Below are 5,451 nucleotides of genomic sequence, written 5' to 3'. Positions count from 1 at the left end.
TAATGCGTCGTTTTTCTACCAAACAAATCTTGGGTCTCACGTTCGATTCTTACACCAGACATAAATTTCATAAATCCAATGGAAAGACTGTTTAGAAGCTAAAAAACGTATCGTTGGAAAAGAAAACATGTTGCCGTTTATAGCTATAGTTTAAAATATCGACATCTGTGACTTCAATTAAGTAAATGGAAGCACTGGGAGAAAATCCATACTGTATGGTTTTAAAAAAGTGCTAGTACTGGGATTCGAAGGGATAAAGTCGTGCTCGGAGCAATTGAAGTGATACTGCTCACATACCTCGGTAGAATTATTAGTAAAGACGGTGGGAGCAGTGAAGATGTTAATAGTAGAATAGCCAAAGCTCAGGGTGTTTTCTCAAAAAATTGGAAGAATAAGAAGATAAATCAGCAAACCAAGACTAGGATTTCGGAGACTACTGTGATGACATTAGTCAATTATGGTACTAAAGCATGAGCACTCCGAAAAGCGTCTGAAGTTTTGCTAGATGTTTTCCTGAGAAATTGCCTATGGTACCCACCAGACTGACCGTATTTCAAACAGTCGGCTCTAAGAAAAATGTGGTTCAATCACACTTTCTAGGACTGTCATGAGAGAAGGCTTGAAATGACTAAGGCATGCTCTGCAGATGAAGCATGATAGATTGCTGAAGAGTTTCCTTTTCGACCAACCGTTCAGAATTAAATGGAAAGCTGGTCGTCTGCCTTCGTGTTGGGAGGATATTATAAAGAAATATTTAAAGGAAATGAGAGCCTACTGGGAGGGTGTAAAGAAGGAAGCTTTGAACAGATTGGGCCGGAGAAGGAATGTTCGTAGCTGTGTTGACTTCAGGGGATTTGTTGCTGCGGTGAGTTGTTAGTTATATTAGTAGTTTTATTGGGCTGGGGGCTATTGGAATTTTATGTAGTCTCAAGAAATCATATTGCACACTTGTACAGCAAACATCGAAAAATTTAACTATCTTTTTTGGTGAGATTTATCCAGTTGTGATATAGAGAAACGAAAACTTCTTCATTTCGGAAATTTTGTTTTAATTTCTTGAAATTTGTAATAATATTTGGTGAGCTAAGAAAGCACACTTGCAAATGAATTCCAAGAATTGAAAATAAATATAAATTGAGAACAAGTATAAACACAATCAAGAATTGATGATAAACTGAATATAAATTTACAGAAACGAATTACCAAATTGGATAATAAAAGATTACAGAGTAGTGCCGCTTAGGTTACGGAAATACTTTCAATGACAAAATCAGTTTTATGATATGTGATTTAAACCAAACATAAAAATTCAGAATGTGTAAACTGTCTAGTTATTATATTTCAGGAGAGTCATACCGCAGTGTCTGCTGTAATGTTTATTCTTTCTATTTTCAAGTCTAATCTCAAATGTCGTCAAAGTTTAGTCTAACAAAATGGTTTATTTCTCACTTAGCATATTACAAAAACAACTAATATATCAAGTAAATGTTCCTTTTAGCAAAAATCTTACAATTTTGACGTAGTATTTATCGTTTCACTAGCTATAAAAAACTTAAAATAAATAAAACTATTTTATTCAAAGTTTTGTTAGGCATAATTCACCAAATTATCTAATTAACATCACAAAAATAGAGAAACGCAAAAGCAAAACTGATGAATATGACAAATATGGAGAGTGAAGATTTCTATAAAATATCTGTTGAAAATAGAAAGAAAAGGTATATTCATCTTGAATTGGCAGTTTCCAGAACCATAGGGTAATTTAAAAAAACCTAGTTCACTTTCAATAAAATTTTGAAGCTCTAAAAAATGCTTTGTGAGCAAGAACGGCAGTGGATGCTTTTTATTTGATAATCTATTAAATGATCCGTTGAGACTTTAGTTTAAATCAAAACTTTAGTGGAAACTTTAGTTTAAATCAGAATTTTAGGGTCAGGAGGATTTTTCCGAAACTTAACAATGCATGGAGCTAAAAGGTGAGCTTTGGGTTTTTAGCCCCCTCCTCTTATTCCGTTTTGTAAAATTTTATTTGTTTAAGCTCATGCCAATTTTATTTAATATTAAATAAAATAGACAAGTTTTTCAGCTAAAAGTAAGGAGCGACATTAAAATTTAAAACAATAAGAAATTATTCTGTATTATGAAAGGGATTACACCCTCCTCGACACTTAATTCTTTGCGCAAAAGTTTGACTCTTTCCCTCAACTCTACATTTTGAAATAATAAAAAACTTTCGCGTAAAGAGCGAGGAGTAGTAGCGGTTACAATATCGGAAAATTATACTTGCATGGTCATGACAGTAAGGAGTTAAATTCCTTTGGGATATCGAAAAGATTCAACACTTATTAGGGTGAGTATGTGAGAGTAAGAATTTTCATAGATTTTAATGCTTAAAATCTTTAATACTTAAAATCAAACATAAATCTTTAAGTTGATAAGAAAGGCCAACTTATTGCTTATTCTGCTGGTAACACGCTACCTGTTGATAGATGCTATTGCCATCTTTTCGGTATTAACATTCAATAGAAGACAAGAAGAGGACATGCCTACTCTTCTACCAATACCATAAACCATATCCTATCCAGGCGCCAAAATTGCAAATTATGTAAAAATAATGTTGTAATAGGCGGTTAAATTGAAAGTAAAATAAAATGAGCACTAGCAGACATTATCAGCAAGGAGATTACACATTAATTGATCAAAAACAAAGCACCTGCAAACGTTACTACCAGCATTATGGGTCTACCAACAGATGCAGTCCATTAACCAGATCTCATCAACGATGAATGTATAGTGAGGTTGTTGAAAATTATTTATGATTGAAAATGGAAATATGTGACATCTCAAGGGAAAATATGATGAAGTGTTTTATGGGTAGATTTAAGACATTCATTTTTTACGATGAAATTCCGCGGTCCACTGTTCAATAAAAACATTTTATTGTCCTACTTGGTTATATCCCCATTATTCTTAGGGTACGCTAACAAATCCAACGTTTAGAAAGCTCATTCAAAAGTCAGAGACGCAAGAAAAGGAATTTTCAGAGACAAAGTTATTACTTCCAGGCTTATTGGAGAGATCTACTAGACTCAGACAAGGCATTTCTGTGTCAGTGTGTGTGTATGCATGTGTGTCCGAATTTGTGTGGTTGCGTGTGTCTGTGTCTGTGTGTGTGTGTGTGTGTGTGTGTGTGTGTGTGTGTGTTCGTGTTTGTATGTATGTATGTGTGTGCCAATTTTGGAATAATCCGGCTCATCTCTCTATGAATTTGGTAAGGAAATGCTAAAGGTTATCAGTTAGATAAGGGATGCTAGAGGTCTCCCGAAGGGCAATGATAGTGTGACACGTTGGTGTGAATTGATATGGTGTATCACGGAGGTCTTGTTTGCAAAAACATGATTCAATATGAATGATTAGGGGTTATAGAGGGTCCCAGAGGGTCAGTCATAGTGTGTCACGGTGGCGTGAGATGACATGGTGTACCACAGAGGATTGGCTTGCAAAAACACGAACCAACGGATTTAATGCTTGATTTTTAGCAAGAAACATCTGACAGTGTCTTAAGAATGACACGAGGTGCTAGAGGCTGCCAGAGAGGCACTGATAGTGTGGAAATGTGGTGTGAATTGACAAGGTGTATCACAGACGGTTGGCTTGCGAAACATGAATCAATGGACTTTAAGCATAATGTTTAACAAGAAAACATCTGGAAATTTTCTTAGGAATTATGAAGGGGTGCTAGAAGTCCAGTCATAGTGTGACATGGTGGTGTGAATCAACATGGTGAATCACGGAGGGTTGGGTTGCCAAAACATAAACCAATGAATTTAACGCATGATTTTTAACAAAAAAATATATGAAAATATCTTAGGAATGATGAAAGGGTACCAGAGGGCCAGTCATTGTTTGGCACGGTGGCTTGAGACGACATGGTGTATCAAGGAGGATTGGGTTGTGGAAACATGATATAATGGACTGAAATCATATTTTTATCAACAAAATATCTATAAAGTGTCTTCGCGATGACGAGGGGGTGCCAGAGGGCCATTCATAATGTGATAGGGTGGTGTGAAATGACATAGTGTATCCCGGAGGTTTTTTGGTGGAAACATGAACCAATTGATTAAAATTATATTTTATCAAGAAAATATCCGGGAAAATCTCTTAGGAATGATGAGGGGATGTTAGAGGGTGCCAGAGGTTCAGTAACAGTACAGCAGGGTGGTGTGATTTGAGCTGGTGTGTCACATAGGGTTGGCTTATGAAAACATGAACCATTGGATTTTCTACATAATTTTTAACAAGGAAACATTTGTAAAATATCTCAGGAATAATGAGAGGGTGTCAGAGGGTGCCAAAAGGTCAGTAATAATGCGACATGGTGTTGTGAATTCAGATGATGCATCACGTTGGTGGCGGTTTGCAAAAACATGAACCGATGGAGTTAATGCATGATTTTTAGCATGACAATTTCTGGTAAAAATGTCTTGGGAATGATAATATGCATCACAGAAGTGTCATGGACTAGCCATACATTGCCATGGTTGCGTGAGTTGCTTGGACTAACATGTTCTACAGCTTAAGGTTAAGGTGGGTGGTGTTAAAAGAATTTTTTGGAAGTGGGGGATTGAGTAAAAAGAAATGAGGGATTTTCATTTGAATATCTCAGAAATACCTCTTAATATTGCTTAAATTTACCGCTAACAACAAGCGCCCCTCTAGAAATGCTTTCTAGGGTGGGTCAGCCATATATTGGCACGGTGGCGTGAATATGCGTTGTCTTGGCTCAAAATGTGGCATTCTCATTAAAAGCTCTCACAAATAGCTCTTTGTTTAAATTAACTCTCCAATAACCTCTAATAAGTTGAAATTAACCTCTAATATCAATCTTCCCTTCTGGAATTGGTTGCTAGGGCTCTCACCTTTCTTTAATTCATGGTTCTTTTTCTTATATTTTACCCTACGTCAGGTTTTTTCAGGTTTTGTTTTTTCCGTTGTTGAGTTTAACTGCTTTTTCTGTGTTTTAATAATGCTTTATAAATTTGTTTTATTAATAAAATTTGTATGTACAAAAGTTTATGTCCTTTAGATTTCTTGTTTTAGGATAAGACTCCAATACGTAATCGTTTACGTAATGATATATCTAAGGCTGGAGCTATGTAACATCTTCTTTGTAACTTAACCTATCTATGTCACGCTAGAGCACTAATGTAGTTTCGCATGCGGATGTGTTGAATAGACCAAAAATCAATAGCTTTGCTGGATAGTTACGCGGCTAGGTGATGATAGTTCTGAAACATGCGATCAATTTAACGGTTTTATAAGGCGGGCAGGGGATTCCCTCGTGCGTGAAATAAGTTATCATTTAGAATGTATTGGCCTAATCAAAATATTAGAAAGACTTTCGTAGTCCAACTTTTTAGCGCTCAAATGCATTGAGGAAGAAGAATC

At 35.8% G+C, this 5,451-nt stretch overlaps 1 protein-coding gene across 1 annotated transcript in view; it reads right to left on the bottom strand.

Moving 5' to 3' along the window:
* Positions 1 to 1,419: 1,419 nt before the first annotated feature.
* Positions 1,420 to 5,451, bottom strand: part of LOC136034602 (uncharacterized) — a gene marked incomplete in the record, with an annotated part of 33,169 nt that continues 29,137 nt past the window's right edge. Inside the window, 1 exon segment of the mRNA XM_065715875.1 lies at positions 1,420 to 5,446.

This window comes from Artemia franciscana, chromosome 2, assembly GCF_032884065.1.
Source record: "Artemia franciscana chromosome 2, ASM3288406v1, whole genome shotgun sequence".
NCBI lineage: Eukaryota > Metazoa > Arthropoda > Branchiopoda > Anostraca > Artemiidae > Artemia > Artemia franciscana.
This window is presented reverse-complemented; position numbering and strand designations above follow the sequence as displayed.